Source organism: Narcine bancroftii, chromosome 7 (genome assembly GCF_036971445.1).
Source record: "Narcine bancroftii isolate sNarBan1 chromosome 7, sNarBan1.hap1, whole genome shotgun sequence".
Lineage (NCBI taxonomy): Eukaryota > Metazoa > Chordata > Chondrichthyes > Torpediniformes > Narcinidae > Narcine > Narcine bancroftii.
In genome coordinates this window covers 92,930,443-92,953,420 of record NC_091475.1, presented here as the reverse complement: position 1 = coordinate 92,953,420, position 22,978 = coordinate 92,930,443, and the positions used below count along the sequence as shown (strand labels likewise).

Sequence of the window (22,978 nt, the reverse complement as noted above, 5' to 3'; positions counted from 1 at the left end):
GTACAGGATTTAGACTCAATGATAACAAAGGTGGTACAGTTCCAGATTAGGATGGTGGAGACTTGCTCCCATATGCCTTATTGGTGGTAGAGCTTGTGGGTTTTGAAGATATTGTTAGAATGGCTTTGATGAGCATCTGAACTGCTTGGATGTGTTGCCTGGTCAACATATGTCTATATTCTTTACTCCGGGGTTCACAATTTCCCTATTTAAAAACATTCCTAATGTACTATCATTAAGTAATATGGGTGAGCTCTATGTGATTGTATTAGCAATTCTATTATTGATCAGGTGAATTTCTCAGCAAATACTTTGCAATTAATCTGATTAATTTAGACATGCAGCATTGAAACAGGTCCTTTTAGCCCACTAGCCTGTGTTGCCCAATTACACCCAATTGACCTACACTCCCAGCATGTTTTGAAGGATGGGAGGAAACCCACGCAGACAAAAGAAGAACGTACAATTCCTTACAGGCAGTGCAGGATTCTAATCCCAGATCCATTCATTGTAAAAATGTTGCACTAACTGCCGCAAAACTATAAACTGATACATCAAAATCCATTTCAATGGAGCTAATGATAAAATGATTACTTTAAAACTATATTCCTTTGCTATGGAACTATTTATTGAAGGAGGCTTGAGTGCACGTTAACCTTCTAATCTCTCCCATTGCCAGCCGATGTCCAACTTCCTTGCATGTATTTATGCAACACTCCAGAAATGTTCTCATATTCAAGGCACTTCTGTCGGGGCACTTCACAAAGTCCCAACTCTCTGGCTTCCTTACGGTAGACAAAGTTGAGGAACTTCATGTATGTTACATTCTAAATGTAGTAATTATGTGACAATAATGGAACCTTTACTTTTTTTTTACTATTCCCAAATGATTAGGATATTTGGAATGACAGGATTTATTAATTTTTGTTATTTACAACAAAGTAGAAACCGATTCCGGCCATTGAGACCCGTGCCACCCAATTATAGCCAATTAATCTACAACTCCATATGTTTTTCGATGGTGGGAAAGCAAAGCACCCAGGGAAAACCCATACAGGCCACGAGAAGAACATACAAACTCCTTCCAGAGTAGGATTCAAAATTGGGTTGCTGGCACTGTAATAGCGTTGTGTTAACTGCTAAGCTAACTGTGCCTTAAAGTGTATGATTCTAGGAATGGAAAATCCATTAATTTTTGCGAGTGTTATGATGATGGACAATTATCTATCGTCTTAAGAAGAAAATTGCAGACATAAAATTTTAAAGGCTCGGCTAGCTAAAACTTCCTGGCAAACCATCAATAGCAAAGGGTAAGTGTCTATTCCAGCTAGCTCATTACAGTAGTTTTGTTTTGAACCTACTGTGGTGGGCCTGAGCAGATGGAGAAAAAAGAAAGTAAGAAATTTCCCAAATGCAACTGAAATACTGATAAAATTAACTATTATTTTCACTTGCATTTTAAGATGCTGCAGCTACCAACAATTCTTTTATCTCTTCTTTATCTCAGAATGTTTCTGCTTAACATGCAAAGCATTGATAATATTCTGTGTGGCTCGTCACTTACAGTTATGGAAAGCAGCTGATACAACTTGGCTCTTTTTGCAGCTGTTGTCCACACAAGTGCTTTGTTTGAATCAGGGACAGCTGTGTATATGAAATGAGTTTTTTTATCCAATAGCATTTCAACATAATCAATTTAACTTACACAGATAATTAGGTAAAACAAAAATTTAGTGTGTTGTGCCTCAAGTAAATCTTCTCAAAATTTAGGGCCAGAATTTCTTTGTTCAATGGGAATTTATAACAAAATTTATATTTTGGTGGACAAATTCAAAATATAAAATGACAGTCTTTATATTCCTACAAGCCCCCAATTTTAAATGTAAGACTTGAATCTGTTTTAATTACAAGTGCCTGAGCTGGAAATTTATAGACTCATCTAGAGTCGTGATCAAAAGAATATATAGGTTGACATGCCATGATGCAATGTTAGGGTTACCACCTCTCAGAGAAAAAGTTAAACCAAAGCCCTATCTAATCTCTTGGGTGACATCAAATATGCTAAAAGACTACACTGATGTGCAGGTGCGTTATTCCCAAAGTCGATTATTAATCCATAATCAATAAAAATCATCGCAATATCATAAAGCTACTTGTGAAAGCTTGTGAGTTATAATATTTCCAAGGTACTTTAATGGTTGAACTTTTATCCTGATAGTGAAAGGCACCACATGAATACAATTTGATTTTCCTGAAATGACCAAACAATAAAAATTTCATTCAAAGGTAGTGGGGTTAGTTTTCTCTTGTAAACTTCAAATTCTTGGGTGTCAACATATCTAAAGATCTATCCTGGGGCCTTCATGCCAATGCAATTGCCAGCAACCATACTCCAGTAGGAGTTTGAGAATATTTGGTACGTCACCAAAGATTCTACAGGTGTACCATGGAGAGTATTCTGACTGGTTGCATCACTGTCTGGTATGGAGATTGCCAATGCACAAGACAGGAAAAGACTACAGAGTTATGAACTTGGCCAGTGCCATCAATCTTCACTCCACTGAGGGCATTAACAAGAGGCAGGGTCTTAAGAAAGCAGCCTTCATCATCAAGGGTCCTCACCACCTAAGCCATGTCCTCTTCCCACTGCTACCATCAGAAAGGAGGTATAGGAGCCTAAATATGAACACCTAACAGTACAAAAACAGCTTCTTCCCCCTCCGCCATCAAATTTCGGAATGGTTAATGAACTACTGCACTTTTTCCCTCTTTTGCACTTTTATTTATTTTTAATATGTAATTTATAGCAATTTTTGCACCTGTAATGTTTCTGCAAAGCAATAAATTTTGTGACACATGATCATGATAATAAATTCCAAATCTGATTCTGATTATTTTTTTCTAATTGGTAGCTGATCAAAATAACCAGAGAATGCCTGGAAGGCCGCTAGAATAGAGTCAGAGTTCATGGGAATGATAAACATGGGCAGGAATATAACCAAAAAGAATGAACAAAGTTTAAGTGGTGATGACCTGAAGAGGTTATTTCTCCAGTCATCAAAAAAAAAAAAATAGTCAGCTACTAGGCTGATTATCAGTGACAGGTCTAGGTTTTAAGGGACAGAAACAATTAATTGACCAAAGACCTGCATAAATGGACAACCACATGAATGTGCTACCAGATGCCCCTATGGTACAAGGATGCCCTTGTATAGTCCAAGAGACTAAGTGATCTCTTGGTAATTAAAATATCAAGGATGATGACAGAATGTATCAAACCATAATGATCACTGGCCTTTAAATCTATAAGGGAATGAAAAAGTACAAGTTATGCTACAACTATACTAAACCCTGGATAAAATCACCTGGAGTTTTTGAATGGTCTTCAATAATGGCTGCCCTTTTGAAGCATATGGGGACCTCTGACTAATGCAAACATTTCTTGTTGATCTACTTTAAGATATTAATTTTCACCATTTCAGTCTTTAATTAGAATCACACTAAAGAGAGTAATACAATAATTTCTACTCTCCCATCATTTCCTTATAGTCCTACAAATCTTCTCAAATATAGATCTATATTTTTGGAAAATCATTAATTAACCTACTGTAGCAGCAGCCTCGAGGAAAGAGACTCTCAACCACCACGTTGGGGGTTTCAACGACAGTTTAATTCAAAACCCGCGCGCACCACTTTAAAGGCAATGTGAGCTCCGCCCTAGCGCGAGCGGTGACATTATCACGCTGCCTGAGACGTGCACCCAGTTCACACCATGAGGCAAGGAGGTCCCTCGAGAGCCCCGTATACTCGCAGCTGCCCCGCCGAAGCGAAGGTACAGGTTTGCTGCAAGTATATGTGCCGCCACACAACCACCCCTCCAGAACCGGCTCATGCGTCTCGCCGCTTGGGCGGCCAGCCTCGGCGTTTAAGTTGGGCCGTTTGAACTTGCTGACTGGGGTCCAGGTATGCCGCCTTGACGAGGCCAATCGTGAATAGTTCTCCTTTGCCCCCAATGTCTAAAGTGAAAGTCTTCCCCAATCGCTGCAGGCTTCAGGAACAGGCCTTCATAAGGGTGCTGCAGGGGCACGGTCTGCGAACCTCACTGGACTAAAGCGTACTCGGCTGCAACCAGTTCCTTGGGCAGGCGGGACGGTTGGCTACCGTGGTGGGACGGAGGTGGGGGGGATAGCGAGGCAAGCTTACTCCGAAGGTCTGTCACTAAGGTCGGATTGTCAGCTGCCAAGTCTGTCGAAAAACTCTCCGGGTAGCGACAATGGCGCGCCGTAAACCAACTCCGCAGATGATACCTGCAGATACTCCTTCGAGGCCATCCTGATGCGAAGCAGAACCCAGGGCAACTCATCCGCCCAACAGGGGCCGGTGAGGTGAGCCGAGCCATGAGGGCCGACTTAAGGTGTCGGTGGAATCGCTCCACTAGGCCATTGGCTTGAGGGTGATATGCCGTGGTGTGGTGAAGCTTGTTCCCCAAAAGGCTTGCCACTTGCGCCCAGAGGGCAGACGTGAATTTGGCACCTCTGTCGCTGGTAATGTGTGCTGGGACTCTGAACCTGATGATCCACGGAGCGAGTACGTTCCTGGTGCATGTCTCGGCGAAAGTGTCTTTCAGCAGAGTGGCTTCCGGCCACCTTGTTGCTCGATCGACCACCGTCAACAAGTAGCGGGTGTCCCTGGACACCGGTAGGGGGCCCATGATGTCCACATGTATATGTTGGAATCTCTTGGACACAGAGTTGAACCGTTGTATTGAGGCTTTTTCTGTGATGGTGGACTTTGGAGGTCTGGCACTGCGTGCAGCTCCTTGCCATCTGGGCTACTTGTTTTTTTGAGCCCATGCCACACAAAACACTCTGCCACCATTCGAACCGATGTCTTGACCAAGGCGTGGACCATGCTGAAAGCCCATGACCTCCACTGTGGGGGGACTACAGGGCACAGCGAGCCAGTGGAAACATCACAGAGCAGCGTGTCTGGGCTGCCGGCAACTGGAGGTCCCGAAGTTGGAGTCCTGTAATGGCGATGCAGAGGGCCTGTGTTCCCACGTCCTCCCTCTGGGCCTGCACTAACAAGGTGTAGATCAGGCGGGGGGCGAGGGTATGGATGGCGGGGTGTGAAAGGGCATCTGCCATAACATTGTCTTTTCCTGGCCAGTGCCAGATGTCGGTGGTGAATTCCGACACATAGGATAGGTGCTGTTGCTGGCGAGCCGACCAGGAGACTTTTGCCATTGTGAGAGCTTGTGGTCGGTGAACATGGTGAATGGTCTGCTCTCCAGGAAATATCAGAAGTGCCTGATGGCCAGGTACAGGGCCAGGAGCTCCCTGTCAAAGGCGCTGTACTTCAGTTCCAGAAGTCAGAGGTGCCTGCTGAAAAAGGCTAGCGGGTGCCACTGGCCATTGACTCATTGCTCCAGAACGCACCCAATGGCCATGGCCGACACGTCCACTGAGAGCGCGGCTCTTAGAGCATCTTTCGTTGCAGCGTTGCAACGAAAGTGCCCTCTGCCTCTTCCGACCATACCGGGACTTTGTCCTTTGTGGCTATCAGCGCGAATAATGGCCGCATGATGCGGGACGCCCCAGGGATGAACCGGTGGTAGAAGTTCAGCATGCTAACGAACTCCTGCAGGCCCTTGAAGGTGGTAGGCTTCAGGAACTGGCACATGGCTGCAACGTTCTCCGGTGCTGGGGCGGCTCCGGCCGCAGAGATGGTACGGCCCAGGAACTGCAGAGACTTCCTGCCAAACTGGCACTTGGCTACGTTGACCGTGAGGCCAAACTCTGCCAGACAGGCGAACAGTGTGCGGAGATGGATCTTGGGCTCGTTGTTGTCTCGACTGGTGATGAGGATGTCATTGAGATAGATGAACACAAAGTCCAAGTCTCTGCCCACAGCATCCATATGGCACTTGAAATTTGGGCCGCATTCTTTAACCTGAAGGGCATCCGCCAGAATTCGAAAAGGCCAAACGGGATGACGATTGCGGTCTTGCCGATGTCCTCAGGGTGGACTGGGATTTGATGGTAACCCCGTACCAGGTTGGTCTTTGAGAACATTTGTGCGTCGTGCAAGAAGTCCTGAATATGCGGGATGGGATTTTGGTCCGGCGTGGTCACGTCGTTAAGGCAACAGTAGTCCCTGCAAGGGTGCCAAACCCCTGAAGTCTCGGGAACCATGTGGAGGGGGGAGACTCGGGCTGTCAGATCTACAGATGATTTCCAGTTCCTGCAGTCGGGAGAATTCTTCTTTGGCCAGTTGCAGCTTTTCTAGGGATAATTGCCTGGCTTTGGCATGAAGCGGGGAGCCCTGGGTTGTGATGTGATGGTAGACTCCATGTTAAGGCATGGGGGCGATGAACTGTGGCTGCAGGATGGAGGGGAACTCATCGAGGAAACATGTGTATTCGTCCTTGGGGGCGCTGATGGCAGCTATCCCCAGGTTGCTCGCACCTGTGGCATCCAGGTGGACGGATTGAAAGGTGCGGGCGTTAACTAACCACTTGCTCTTGACATCCACTAACAGGCTGTGCACCCGGAGAAAGTTGGCCCCCAACAGCGCCCTGCCCACTGAGGCTAGCACAAACTTCCAGCGGAACCTGTCCTTTCCAATCTGGATCTGCGCTATGTGAGTTCCAAAGGTCCTGATGGCGGATCCGTTGGCTGCCCGCAGGGTAGGGCCCCATGCTTGGGTGTGGGTCTTGAGGGCTGTTGGGGGGAGCATGCTCAGCTCTGTTCTGGTATCTTCTTGGAACCGTCAGCCAGTGGATTTGTTGGTCATGTGCAGGAGGCTGTTCACATGGCCAGCTGCCAAAGCCATTAACAGCAGCTGGCCAAGTAGTTTCCCTGAAAGGTACAGGGCTGTCTGCACTTGCGGGCTTGAGCCCCCCAGCGCTGATGATAGAAAGACCAGGTGGGGTGGTACTCCTCCGGCTTGTGCTTGGGGGGCGTTTGCAGCCAACTGGGCCCTGGATGGGTGACCTGGCTGAGAGCAGCCTCGTTCTCCTGCTTGATCTGCCAGAGGACATCCATGCGGGCCGCAACTCGCCATGTGTCAGAGAAGTCTTCGTTTGCCAGCAGGAGCTGTATGTCCTCGGGCATCTACTCGTGGAAGATTTGCCGGAACAGAAAATATGGTTTGTGGTCCTCTGCTAACACCAGCATCTCATCCATCAGGGCAGACGGGGTTCTGTCTCCCAACCCATCCAGGTGTAGGAGCCTGGAGGTGCGATGTTGCTGGGAGAGGCTGAAGGTCCCGAGGAGGTGGTTTTTGAGGGCGGGATATTTACCACCTCCGACGGGTTGTGGATGAGGTCATCCACCCTGCCCATGGTCTCTTCGTTAAGTACACTCACAATGTGATAAAACATCGTAATGTCTGATGAAATGATGAAAAGACTTGTACGTGCCCGAAGCACGTACGTGGGCGATGTGTCCAGAAGGGGGGAAGTTTCACCGCAACTGCATTGATCTCCGAGGGAATCATAGTGAGAATCCAGAAAAATGTCTGGACTCATCGGGGTCACCAATGTAGCAGCAGCTACGAGGAAAGAGACTCTCAACTATCACATTGGAGGCTTCAATGACAATTTAATTCAAAACCCCCCGCACGCCCCTTAAAGGGCAGTGCGAGCTCCGCCCCCGTGCGGGCGGTGATGCCATCATGCTGCCTGAGGTGCGCGCTCAGTTCAAACCATGAGGCAAGGAGGTCCCCTGACGGCGCCATGTACTCATAGCTGCCCCGCCGGCGCAGCAGTACATGCGGGGCTGGTTCGTTACAAGTATGTGCACCGCCAAACTACTATCATTACCCTTTCAATCACCCTATTATAGATAAATTTTTCCACTTGGTTAAAAAAATCATCTGTACACTGGTTCCTTTGCCAGTTGTTTTAAAGACCTATTAGCCAGTATCTACTGTTTCTTCTCATTCCATCAAATCCTTTTACATTTTTGAATATTTTTAAAACTCCTTTTACACATCACTCCAAAGAGAGCAACCCCAGTTGCTCTGGTCAGTCCTTTCTTCCTGAAAATTATTGCAATCTCAATAAAATGTTGACAATTAATTTAAAGATACCAGCCAGAATTCGGTAATAGTCTAGCTGAGAATTATCCTGTTATTTTCAAAGACTTGTTATTGAATACTTTTCAAATCTAAACCTCAATTTCTCAAGGAAGGGTCATTGCTTGTTTTGTGTCCTTAAACATGAAACAGCTCTATTATATTTTACCTTTAGAGATACAGCATCTTGTCCTTGTCATACAAACAATTTAACAGTTTCTTTTGAAATTGTACAATTTTGACTATTTTCTCTCTTGTTCTTTGATACAAATTGTAAGATCTCACACTTCTTTGTGTACAATGAACAATGAAAGCCAGAACCTGCTGAGAGCAGGATCACAGGCATTTAAGTCCGGAGATCCAGATCATGACTGAAGGAGCAGGCAAGACCTGCGGAAAGCCATCTCTTGGCAAAGTGGAGTTTTTGGACAAAAAAAGGAAACCACGAGGGATGCCTTACAGCTGTGGCAGGGCCTAATCAAAATAACCTGCTACAAATTAAAATCCAATGCAGTAGAAGATGGCAGAGCCTCACTCCCAGACAAACTCAACATCCTCTAAATCTGATTTGACCACAAGGACAAAAAAGAACCACCATGTCCCCTGATGATCCTCTCCTATATCCAAGCATGGCCATGTGAGCTGCCTTCAGGAGAGTGAATCAGAGGAAAGCATCCAGTCTGGATGGAGTACCCAGCCAAGTATTAAAAATCTGTGCTGACAAACTTACCACTGCATTCACGGATATCTTCAACATCTCACTCAGGCAGGGTGTGGCACCCACCTGATTCAAAAAAGCATCAATTGTACTGGTGCCCAAGAAAAGTGTGATAACATGCCTTAAAGAGTATTGACCAGTGGGATTCACATGAACAGTGATGAAATGTTTTGAAAGTCTGGTGTTGAAGCATATCAGCTCCTGTATGATTGGCGATATGGATCCATTCCAATTTGCCTATCATAGCAACAGGTCAACAGCAGCTGCCATCTCACTGGCTCAACACAAAGCCCTGGAACACCTGGATAGCAAAGATGCATATATCAGAATACTCTTTATCAACTACAGTTCAGCATTTAACACCATCATCCCCTCAAATTTGATCAACAAACTCCAAGACCGATGACTCAACACCCCACTGTGTTATTAAATCCTTGATTTCCTCACCTCCAGTCCACAATCAGTCAGGTTTGGTAAGAACATCTCCTCCAAAATCTCCATCTGCACCGGTACACCACAGGGTTGCATTCTTATCCCCCCTGTTCTAACTGCTTTACACCTATGACTGTACAACAACACCATTTACAAATTAGCTGAGGATACCATGGTAGTGTAATGCCCATCGAAAGAACCAAAAACTTGTTGATCCAAACCAAGGATTGTATTAACTAAAAGACTGGAGCATATCACAAGTACGTTGACCAGTCCAGAATGACCTGGTCTGGCTAGGAACAATCCTTTAAGACCTGCCAGTAGGTGTGGCTACACTCTCAGCCAATCACAGTCATCCTACACTACCATCTGTACATATGTACATATACACATTGGTGATAGAATCTGTACTATCACAGGTAGTACGTTAGTACGTTGTAAAAAAAGGCCGCTGAGTCAGCATACAGGATGGAGATTGAAAACTTGGCAGAATGGTTCGCCAACAACAACCTCGCACTCAATGTCACCAAAACTAAGGAGCTGATTGTTGACTTCAGGAAGGGAATCCAGATGTATATGATCCAGTAATCATGTGGGGGAATCAGAGGTGTAGAGGTGTGAGCAATTTAAGTTCTTGGGAGTCACTACTTTGGAGGATCTTTTCTGACCCCACATACTAATGGCATTGTGAAGAAAGCACGCAACACCTCTACTTCCTCAGGAGTTTGCGGAAGTTTGGTAAAACACCACAAACCCTGACAAATTTCTACAGATGTGAGGTGGAAAGTGTGTGGACCAGCTGCATCATGGTCTGGTATGGGGACCCAATATCCCTGAGTGTAAAGCCCTTCAAAAGGTAGTGGACACAGCCCAGGACATCACAAGCTAAACCCTCCCCACTGTTGAGAACATCTACAGGGAATGCTGGTGTCAGACAGCAGCAGCAATCATCAAGGATCTATACCACCCAGCACATGCTCTGTTCTCGCTGTTACCATCAAAAAAGAGGTATAGACCATCAAAAAAGACTCACACCACTAGGTTCAGGAACAGCTGCTACCTCTCTACCATTAGACTCCTCAACAATAAACTTAATCAGGGACTCATTTAAGGAATCTTACTTCTGCACTTTATTGATTTTGTTTTCCTCTCTGTATTCCAGTTTGTTTACATTTCATTTTTTGTTTACATGTGTACAGCTTTATTTTCTTGCACTACCAATAAGTGGTAATTATGCCTGATCCATGGGGAAAAAAGAATCTCAGGGCTGTATGTGATGTAATGTGTGTACTCTGACAATAAATCTGAAAATTTCATTTGTCACATAGAATATATACAACATTTTCTTGCAACCAGGTCATTTCATCAAGCTAGTATTCCTTCTTAGCACTATACTGGCACACAAAAAAAGCTTGCTTTGTATTTTTGGATAATATATTCTATGCAATATTCCACACCATCTCTGTTCCCAAGCTGATCTGCTGAGGGTCAGCATAATGAAAGAGCCATGACACAATACTTGAGTTCTGTGACTGAAAGATACAAGTCTGTTGAAAAATTTGCCATTAAAATGTGTACTTGTTTTTCTCTCTCTCTCTCTCCAATTTTTTGTATCCTCTGCTGTTTTCAATCATTTTTATTTTTATTCTTTTTCTCCTGAATTAAGCAATAGGAGTTTCCTTCCTTTTCACTAGAGGTCAGAATCAATCATCATCAAAAAGGATTTTTTGAAAATACAAATCCAATTACTACAGATTTGAAGCTGCAGTCATTGGACAATAGTACAAAAAGAATACGTTATACTGGAAAGCTTCAAATCTCTGTTAATATAGTTCTCTTTTCTGCAGGTATCAATGCCACCAAGTTGTTCTTTTCAGCCGTGAAAATCAAAATCAAATATAAAATCAAGGGCGATTTGATGATTTAATTTTTTTTAGTGTTTTACATGAATTAATGAATTTATGTACATCAGTAATTAATGGGCTATTTCCAATGTGACACAATAGACAATGAGGATACGAGATTAGATCACAGATGCTCAGCTCCAAGATGGCAGAGAACTATAAATGCTAAACTCGTAGACCTACTATAATCACTACTGCATTCTCATTTCTCCATTTTCTGGAAAACACCACAAAGGAAAATGGAGCAACATTTTCTTCCACGACAACAATCAAATTTCAATATTTAAATGCCCAAACTCTCAAATTTTAACACAACTAAAACAAAATCTGGAACTCCCTTCCCTAATGGCATTATGGGTCTACCCACACCAAGAATTTGTTTTAAATTACATTTAAATGATTTTAAATTTTATTATGCAGTAGTTTGTGAAGGCACTTCACCACCTTCTCAAGGGGAATTAGGGGTGGGTAATTAAATGCTGCATAAACCTATAAAGCCCACATTCTTTGAATATATTTTAAAAAGTTCAATTTTTTTCTAATTTCTGAAACAAAAATCTCAACTATTGGGGTCAATCTATTGCTAACATTTACATGGATTTAGCAGCAGTTATGTTCAACATTGGGCTATTCCCAATGCAACTCAATACTGCAGCAGAAACCTATTCATATTTTCAAGCTCTCAAACTGGAAAATAACTGGATAAATGTGCCCAATTAGCCTTGAATATACAGCAAAAGCATTAAAATGAATGGGTAAAATTAGCTGCCAAAAGGTGAGGAAAGTTTTAATTTGTTTAATGAGTAAAACCTGTTTAGCCCTCAAACTTAAGATAGACATTCATAATTTAAATGTATATATTCTTTTTAAATAGTTCTCCAGTGATTTTGAATGTTTAAAGCACCAAAGACATCCACAAATACTCCAAAAATCTCCTTTCAGCAGCTGTCCCTACCCTCACTCACCCCACCTGGCTTCAATTGCCCTTTTTGCCCTCTTCTCCAACCTCACCCCCCCCCCCCCCTTTTGTTTGTTTCCATCTATTACTCAGCTGCCTTTATTTCCCACTTGCCATTTGGTTCCATATATCTATGACTATTCACCCCTCCTATCATGTACGGACTCCTCCAATCTCTTTAAAACTGTCCACCCTCCCTTCCTCACCCCATGGGTGCTAACTGACCTGTTGTGTTACTGCACCAGTTTGTACTTTGATCCAGAATCCAACATCTGCTGTCTTTCATGTCTCCAGAGTATGAAATAACTGTGGATGCTGTAACAGCAGCGTTGCCACTGGTGCAGGCCCAAGGAGATCAGGGAGCAAAGACACAGCTACCACCCAGTCCTACTGGGTACAGCTCTACATAGGCTTTAAACAGTCTGTTAAAGGAGCTGATGATGCTTTATTTTAAAATCCTACAACCGTGGACCCAAGATGGTGGCTCTTGCTTCCAGCAGCAGCCACTAGAAACAGCGGATTGGCTTAGGGCATTAGTAATGGGGAGAACACGGTTGTTGAGAAGCAGAGGTGATGACCCAAAGGACAGTGAACATGGTGGTGGACCAGCAAAGAAATCTGCAGCTGAAGGACACACACAGAGACACTGAACAGAAGCTGACATGCAGGCTAAGAACACATAGACTGCGGGCTGCTAGCAACCTGAAGTTAAAGGACTCACACTAAGCTGTGGGATGCTGGAAATTGACGCACGAGAACCAGGTATCAGTACCAGGATTCGAGAGGAACCTGAGGGCAATGGTTCTGGGCACTAAAGGCTTCCTCATTGTGTTGGAGGTTTGGATCTGGGCTCGGGTTGCCAATGTTTTGAACTGAACTGGAATTTTGTGCAGCTGCAGAGGTTGTGGGAATGCTGGAGGAGAATCCACGGATACTCAGCACCTCTAGAGGAAACACCCTTTGCTTCTCTTTCTCTAACTGTAAAGAGCATTGGGCAATGCCAATGCTAATAGTGAATCTTTATCTACCATATGATAGTCTAAAGGCAATTTCAAGTAATATTACATTTCTGTTTTACAGGTCATACTTCTCTAATCTGGCACTCTGGTCTGGTAACTCCAATGGTCCAGCACATTTTGAATTTGCCACCATTAGTTTGTGGATCTGCCACCAGGGCGCGCTGTTAGCAGCGCTATTCTGTTTACACTGCAGCTGGGTGTTTTGGAGATACAGTCCTGTTAATTTCTTATATTCTGCTCTATTTTAGCCCTTCAGGATGTCATCCAAGGGATCAAGAGGTGCAGAAGACGGTGCTCGTGCTACTAAGCGTTCCTTTAGGGCAGGGGTGTCAAACTCAAATTCACGGAGGGCCAAAATTTAAAACTTGGACTAAGTCGAGGGCCGAACTAAATATTTATTGAAAATTTTCAACAACATCTGCATGTTTTCTCTTCTTTCAACATATGTAATGTTAAACTTTTTCTTATTAAAATAAATGTTTAATAATAGTTTTGGATAAACTCTTTCCAGAAGCATTAACAAATGAGAAATAAAATATTCAATAAATAATATTTCTCTATAGAGGATTTGTCAAATGTTGTTAGTGTGCAGTCGAATAGTAAAATCTGAGGGCTATTGAGAATGTGGGAGAATAACATGATTCCTGAAACAATCAAATGGGTGACTGATTGTGGGCATGAACTCTAGCAGGGTTATTTGCCATGCCCTTTTTCCATTGATACAGATATCCTTTGATTTACACACTTTTCAAGTTTAATGCCTAATGAGCTTGTATCCAGGTGCAGGACCATTTTTAACCAGGAATATATTTATCACTGTGACATGAAACTATTGGAAGATCGTTTTATCCTGAGATTAAAGTTCATAATACTTACTCAGGCCTGTGTGCGGGAGGGCGGGGTTTGCGGGCGATCGGGTTGGACAACGACAGTGCGGGGGCATCGGCTCTCGCTGCAGGGCGGCATCTCAGTGGATCAGTGGCCCCGTCACCGTGAGTCGCGGGTCGGCCTGAGGCAGGGAGGGGGAGTGGGCAACGGTCCTGGCGAGGTCAGGCCCGAGGCCTCAGGTTCCGGGCGCTGGGAAGCGGCCTTGGCTTCCCCTGACACTGGCCAGGCCGCGCTGCGGTGGGGGGGCGGGTGGGGGGACACGACAGTGCAGGGGCATCGGCTCTCGCTGCAGGGCGGCATCTCAGTGGATCAGTGGCCCCGTCACCGTGAGTCGCGGGTCGGCCTGCGGCAGGGAGGGGGAGTGGGCAACGGTCCTGGCGAGGTCAGGCCTGAGGCCTCTGGTTCCGGGCGCTGGGAAGCGGCCTTGGCTTCCCCTGACACCTGCCAGGCCCCAAAACCAGAGTCCACGGTGAGACCCTGCAACGTAAACAGAGGAGGTGGGGGCGATTAGCGGGCTGACGCCAATGCATTCTGGGATTTATAGTATTAGCTGTGCATGCGCTATACTGGCGCGGCGGCCAGCGGGCCACCTCTAATACATTTTTGAAATGATCTTGCGGGCCAAATATTTGGCCCGTGGGCCAGAGTTTGACATGTGTGCCTTAGGGTGTCAATTTCCGTTTTCCAGCATTTTATGAGGTCCGGCAATGGTCGGGTCCCATTGTCGCTGGATTAAAGAGGTACAACCTCTATTACATGACAATAAATTCCATATATTTCAGCGCAAAAAGTCAAGTCTTGAAACCTCCAAAAAGCACTCAAAATTTAGGGGTCGACTTGTATGCTAGATACAAAAATAAGACTATAAATTCAACTAAAAATAAACAAAACAAAAAAAAACACTCAACGTAGATTCACCGTATAAGACAACTCCAGAAGCACCTCCTCACCACTGGCACCGCCATAAGCTATCTGGACAATGGTAGAGCCTGAGGTCCCCACTCCTGCCCAGTAGGTCAAGGTCTCTGTTCCAATAAGTGGGGAAAAAAATCTCAGGTTTGTATGATGTCATGCATGTACTCTGATAACTAATTGATGGGACTAAATTTCCTTACAAATAATAACCCTACAAGTTTCAGACACAGAAAGGATAATGCCCTTTCTATTCAGTGCTGTTTTTTCAGTACAATGTGTATTTAAAAACTAACAATGAACCAATTTTTGAATTTTGCAGTTACCATTGTACAATGCAGTTGCTCTTCACATTCAGAAGCTAAACATCATCCTGCAATTTCCACCTTTAAACTACACTAATTTAAATTGTACCCAAGTTTCATATTCTGCACAATGATTAAAATTCAGAATAATGCACAGTACCTTAACAATTGTAATACCGTCTTTTTCTTAACACCACATAGCTTGTATTTAATTTATACAAAATATTTTTCCATACATGTACATAAGCTACAAATAGTTACTGCCCTCTAATTCTGAGTTGCAACAAATAAACCAACTGTGCAGATCCATAACTGAGCCAGTTGCTACCAATGAGGTCAAACTGTAATATTGTTTTTCCACAATCTCCCCTGCCAGATATACAATCCATATATGCTAATGTTTTGCTACTGGAACCTGCAGAATCAGTTCAGCGGAAATTCTATTCAGATGACTATTCTTGTTTCTGGCTGAGAGGCACACTGTAAATAAAACATCCATGGAAAAGACCTTGAATATTTCTCTGCAGCTATCTCCTTCCTTTGTGTTTTCCATGAACACAATATGTTGTCTCCAGATAGTACATGTCAAAGCATTTAAACACTTTCCTTCCTGATAAATGTTCCATTTGGTTCACTCTCTGGGATAGGTTTCCTTCCAAGTCCAGCCAAGTATTTTAACTGAAAATATCTCAATATTCAATTTGTAAAATTCAATAGTTGCAATGTCCTTTGAATATCTGTCTTCATGTTGGGAAGTATTAAAAAATATTACGAACTTTTCCTACTGCTAGTCATTTAACACTTTGTGCACTTTTGCCTAAGCTAGAGAATAAAACTATTTGTTGTTAACATTCTAGTAGAAGACAAAGAAATTGGAGCATAAATACTACCACACCATTTTATTAAGTTTTCATCAGCTGAACATTGATATCTTATGCCATTTTTATAATTAAGCATTATCCATAATTGGAGCAAAAGGAAGAATTATTGCACAAGACTAAAAGTAGCAATTTTATCATTGGAAGTGTAACATAAATAGTTTATTTATTACATTTTGAGAAACTTGTAAAACATTTAACAATACTTTGAAGGTCAATATCTTTAGCAAAGCAAATACAAGATGAAAATTAATACTTAATTTGGGCAGATGAAAAATACCCATTTAGAATTTTCTTAAATTACTGAGTTGCAGACTAGTCAGCTATTGACATACCCTTTACAAGTAAAAGGATAATGAACCAGAAATGTCACAAACTATTGACACATTATTGTATTTTTACGCATATAAAGTGTGACATAGAGTATTTTTAAAAAAAAAGACACCTCCCCCCCCCATGCATTATTTTTATTAGTCACCATATGAGACTAATTTTAAATGTTGAAAGAACACATACAATTAATAGCAGGCATGGGAAAGTCAAAGCGGCAACTTATAGCAGGCGTAGGAATATAATAGTGGCATTGAAAGAACGTGCACAATTTATAGCGGCCATGGGAGAGACGTGCCGGCAATTTATAGTAAGCGTGGGAAGTTATAGTGAGCATGAAAATATAATAGCAGCAATGAAGGAACATACACAATTTATAACAGCCGTGGGAAAGACACAATTTATAGCGAGCATGGCAATGTTATAGTCCAGCATGAAAGTATAATAGTGGCAATGAAAGAACTGGCACAATTTATAGTGGGCATGGGAAATTTTGATCTTAGGACTATCTCTTTGTACTGAATACCATGGTATTCCTATAAACAGGATATTCTGGCTAGGGCATTGCACTTTATCAATGTTAATTGCCAAAATCCATCCCTGAGGGAGGAGATTAACATATCAAGTGCCTCTGATTTGAGGCATTAGAATTAAAATCCTGCTCAACTCTGAAGCCGGTCTTTGATCAATTTAATTGATACCTCTCCAAAAGCTTGTTAATGTGTTGGAGCAGGACATCATCTATATAATGGATGATTGCCACCTCTGGGGGAAGTTGATTGGATGTTAATTGCAGGAAATTTACTGTGGCAGATACTGATATGTGCTTTGTCTCATGTCCATTTAAATGCAAATAGCTTTTGTCAGTCGGAATTTAGAATACTACATCTGTACGTACATGCGTGTGCACGTTATATGAAATTATTTTTACACAATCCATAATATTTTGTGTTATATGCATCTGCGTGTTATGTGAGCAAAAATACGGTATATATTATTTACTTAAGTTTGACATTCTGATGACATTTTACTATTCATTTACTGCACTAAATGTGCCCAGTTGTCAAAAATAACAGCAATTGCATTAAGTCAGGAAGCTTATTAAATATTAAATTATTAATTCTGTCTTGTAATTTCCATTTTTCAATTTTGAAAGGCAAAAAAATGTTGTGTAACAGCAAAGAAGACATGCATTGTAGCTTGCAAATTTCCAAGTTTACCATTAATTCCATTCCATAGTACAAGTATTCAGTGTTAAAAAGGTTTGTCTATGGTCATTTTAATAACAAGATTCAAAGCTGCATATGCTTTCAAACACTTAAATATGGAATATTTAACTGGTTCATTATTTTCTCTGGAAAAAAAAATACAGGTTATTGCTATTGCTTTGTGGAGAGTGGCAGCTGTTAATGCAATAGAAGAATTGAATTGGTAAGAAGATTTTCACTTATGTGGAAATCTGAAACTAGAAATCATAAATGTAAAAAGGTTACCAAAAAATCTAATAAATTTCCTGAAAAGTTCTTTCATCACTGCTAAGGAAATAAGATATTCCATGCACATGGAATGATTGAGGCAAATGCTGAAGATTAAGTTAGTGGAAAGCTAGATACATACACGAGAGAGAAAAAAAAACTGGATGATCAATTGGTAATCAGATGAAAAGAGTTGAGGAACTTTGTGTGCAACATAAACAAAAGTTAGGGTGGAAATGCATTTAATAGGATATTCTAAAAGGAACAATATTTATATTTGTTGGAATTCGGTTCTTCAAAATTAATATACATGCAAACTATTATTTTAAATTTGAAAAATAAACAGCATTGTTTTACTACAAATGTGAAGCAGAATGACTTATGAAAAGGTGAATTCTGTTATCAAATACTTCAAATTGTTAATATTTAATAATCAGTTCACAAAGCGTTTCACAGATAATTAAGACTGCTAGTCCTGAAGAAAAACAGTAGTGGCAGACAAACATTCCTAACATTCTTTCAAAATGAACAAATACTTTGCACATTTCCCCATATTAAACCTTCAGACACCAAGTCATACATTTAGCTCATTGAAGTTAAACATTCCAAATTCTGTTTCCACATCAATCAGCAGCTAAGGAGAAAAAAACTTTGTTATTACTTGCTCTTTAAAAATAGTGAGCAAGTCAGAATGCTGGTTACGATGGGGCAGAGCTGTTTTGTGAAAACAGTTGCTTGCACTTGTATAATCAACAAGAACAACAGTTTTGCTCGCAATTTTGATGGGCTGGATATTGGATATCATTTTTTTAAAAAGCAAAGGAATATAACATTCAACAACTCTCAGCCAATTTCATTTCTTTTAATTGCAATAAACAAACCTATTTCTGCATAAATCCAAATTTTCCACATAGAATACATTTTCTTTTCTTTCTAATTTTTTCAGCTTCCATCGGTAAATTATACGATGTCCCAAAACATTTGTGACCCAGATTTATGCAGGAAATTTCACAGTTTAGGTCCAACACATGTCAATTGTCAAAATATTAAAATCAGAGACATGCAAAAGGCATGAATCATTAAGAGTTACAGAATTTGAAGACAACAGAAAATAGGAAAGGGCAAAGCAAGGGAGGTTCAAAATCATTTTAGGAAATGTGCTGCTGGACTGGGAATTGATTATTGAACATGGTGATGGATAAATGGGATTTAGTGAGTAGTCAAGTTTTGGATGACCTCATTAAATGGAAAATGGAACACAGCCAGCCAAGGGAGTATTTAAATAGTCAACTTGAATTAACAGGTGCCAACCATACCAAAGAGATAGCATCATTTTCTCAAGAGTCATTAATTTATGGATTCTAGCCCATTTTAGAATATGTAATCAAGATCATACTAAAGAGCACTTCAGTAAAAGTGTAATCCTATAAATGCGCTGACCTACACTTATTCCTCAACCAAACTTTTTAAAAGTCAGACACTTACTATCTGATGAAGTCTGCAATTTGAAATTAGTTTTCTCTGCAATTTCGCCTGTCCAATATTTTCCGTAATTTCCTCCAATTTCCAACATTTGCGAATATTTCTTTTTCAGCTGTTTATCTCAATATCATACCTATATTTAACTGGTTGTCTTGTTTTCCTATTTAAGTACAGGACCCAATAATCCCCCAAAGTTCCTCAACATGATTATCCAACTGCACGAAAACCAACAAGGTCGGGTCAGATACAGCAATGAGCTCTCTGAACCCTTCTCCATTAACAATGGCGTGAAGCAAGGCTGTGTTCTCGCACCAACCCTCTTTTCAATCTTCTTCAGCATGATGCTGAACCAAGCCATGAAAGACCCCAACAACGAAGACGCTGTTTACATCCGGTACCGCACGGATGGCAGTCTCTTCAATCTGAGGCGCCTGCAAGCTCACACCAAGACACAAGAGAAACTTGTCCGTGAACTACTCTTTGCAGATGATGCCGCTTTAGTTGCCCATTCAGAGCCAGCTCTTCAGCGCTTGACGTCCTGCTTTGCGGAAACTGCCAAAATGTTTGGCCTGGAAGTCAGCCTGAAGAAAACTGAGGTCCTCCATCAGCCAGCTCCCCACCATGACTACCAGCCCCCCCACATCTCCATCGGGCACACAAAACTCAAAACGGTCAACCAGTTTACCTATCTCGGCTGCACCATTTCATCGGATGCAAGGATCGACAATGAGATAGACAACAGACTCGCCAAGGCAAATAGCGCCTTTGGAAGACTACACAAAAGAGTCTGGAAAAACAACCAACTGAAAAACCTCACAAAGATAAGCGTATACAGAGCCGTTGTCATACCCACACTCCTGTTCGGCTCCGAATCATGGGTCCTCTACCGGCACCACCTACGGCTCCTAGAACGCTTCCACCAGCGTTGTCTCCGCTCCATCCTCAACATCCATTGGAGCGCTCACACCCCTAACGTCGAGGTACTCGAGATGGCAGAGGTCGACAGCATCGAGTCCACGCTGCTGAAGATCCAGCTGCGCTGGATGGGTCACGTCTCCAGAATGGAGGACCATCGCCTTCCCAAGATCGTATTATATGGCGAGCTCTCCACTGGCCACCGTGACAGAGGTGCACCAAAGAAAAGGTACAAGGACTGCCTAAAGAAATCTCTTGGTGCCTGCCACATTGACCACCGCCAGTGGGCTGATAACGCCTCAAACCGTGCATCTTGGCGCCTCACAGTTTGGCGGGCAGCAGCCTCCTTTGAAGAAGACCGCAGAGCCCACCTCACTGACAAAAGGCAAAGGAGGAAAAACCCAACACCCAACCCCAACCAACCAATTTTCCCTTGCAACCGCTGCAATCGTGTCTGCCTGTCCCGCATCGGACTGGTCAGCCACAAACGAGCCTGCAGCTGACGTGGACTTTTTACCCCCTCCATAAATCTTCGTCCGCGAAGCCAAGCCAAAGACAGGACCCAATAATTAAGAAAGATTTAATTTTCTGTAAAGCATCCTATAAATACAAGTCTTGTGATAATGCTGATAATACAGAGCAAAAAAAAGCAGATACAATGCAACATGCACCTACAGTTAAACTGGAAATACACAAGCCAAAAAACGTTTAAAATTGTAAAGTTTGTAAGGGAAGAGATTGCTGGGGCATTGGCAATGATCTTTGCATCCTCCCTGGCCACAGGGGAGGAGGGTCAAGAGGACTGGAGAATGGCAAAAGTAGTCCCCTTTTTATTAAATCTACAAGATTATGAGAGGCATAAAGATGATGGACACACAGCACATTTTTCCTGAGGGAAACAGCACCAAATACCACAGAACATATGTTAAAACTGAGGGAAGGAATGTGTTGGGGTGCCTAGAATTCATTGCCTGGGATGGTGGTGGAGGCTGTTACAATTAAGATATTTAAAAGACTTTTAGGCAGACATGTGAATGGAACAAATAAAAAAGATGGTTATAGGTGTGAGGTAGGGAAGGTTTAGATTGATGAGCAAGTTTACATAGGTCAGCACAACATCGTGGACTGAAGGGCCTCTACTGTGCTCTACTGTAATGTTCTATGTTTTTGTCACATTATACCTTGTACAGTGAAAAAGGTTCTTCTGTGAGCAGTATTACAGATTAGTTCTAATATTAATACCGTTACATAGAGAACATAATTTATAGAGTACATTTACAATGAAATAAATGATCTATTAATACAAAGCAAGGTCAGAAAGATAGCATTCTTGTGCGTTCCATTCAGGAACCTGTGGGGAAGAAACTATATTTAACCCTTATGGTGCACACTTTCGCCCCCTAAAGCCTCTTCCCCAATGGGCCAAGTCAAGCCAAATTTATTGTCATCTCTACAAGCGAAACGCACCAAAACAGCATTCTCTGGTCCTTGGTGCAAAACATGCACACACACACCAAACACAATACACATACAAACAAACAATATATATGCAGGACGTTGATACAAATAAATAAATAAATATTGTTTTGTACAAATGAAAGAATTTACTGGAGCAGCTGAAAGCTGCTGCGTGCAGAATGGAAGGGGTCCTCAATAATTTTGCGCATCCTCTTCAGACCACAATCCCAGGAGATCGCATCAATGCTGGGGAAGGAGACTCCAGTGATCCACTCTATGATTCTGTGGATTGATCTCCAGTCCATTTCACTGCAGAAAATGGTTTACAGCAGGGGTGGCCAAACTTGCTTAATGTAAGAGCCACAAACGAGAAAGCCCAGATGCTCGAGAGCCACAGGACAAGAACAAAATCCACACATATGTTTTTAATTATTAAATACACATTTTTTAACAAAAAAAATTATATAAATTTTAAGAAATGCATATTAAATGCAATAATATTTAATCATGCAGGCAGTTTTTAAAACTGTTAATTTGTATTAGTTTCAATAATCACAAAGACACAAATATGTAAAAAAGGTAAACCAAAAAAATATATTTTAATCAGATTTCCACCTTACAAAATTAGTCTTATTATAATCATATTTTGTTATGACTAAAATACAATGCTACAAATATCAGGCTATTAAAGACGCGAGTCGGCCGGGCGAGGGGGAGAGACCAGTAGCGCGAGTCAGGCAGGAGGGGAGAGACCGGCAGCGAGGGGCATATTAAAGGTCAAAGATCCGCATATGGCTCGCGAGCCGCGGTTTGGCTACCCCTGGTCTATAGGGTGTAGGGAAAAGGAAGTGTGTCTGGGTTGCGATTAATCTTTTAGATTGTTGGCTGCCTTTCCTAGGCAGCGGGAGGTGTAGATGAAGTTCAAGGAGGGGAGGTAAATTTGCATGATATTCTGAGCTGAATTTATTATCTTCTATAGCTTCTCTCAACCTTGAGCAAGACATCTCCTATACCATGCTGTGAAGCATCTAGCAATTTACTTTAGATAGTGACCCATAGAAGTTGATGATGAATAAGGGGGCATACCCAACCTCCTTAGTCTTTTACTTAGAACTTTCTTTGATATTGCACTATTTTAATTTTGAATGCCTCCCAATGGTCACCTGTACAGAAACATGCAAGTAGTACTCGCATTCCTCTTTTGCATGGCCAATCATTTGGATAC

The 22,978-nt window shown here is 42.3% G+C and overlaps 1 protein-coding gene across 11 annotated transcripts in view; it reads right to left on the bottom strand.

The window, feature by feature from the left end:
• The window catches only part of mbnl2 (muscleblind-like splicing regulator 2), a 150,361-nt gene that overhangs the window by 58,861 nt on the left and 68,522 nt on the right, over positions 1–22,978 (bottom strand). Inside the window, exon 1 of one of the 11 annotated variants that reach the window (XM_069890608.1) lies at positions 1,565–1,637. The exons of the other annotated variants lie outside the window; for them this stretch is intronic. The gene's annotated coding sequence lies outside the window, so the exon portion shown is untranslated. Of the gene's footprint in view, positions 1–1,564; positions 1,638–22,978 lie in introns of those variants that run through there. 11 annotated transcript variants of the gene reach the window in all.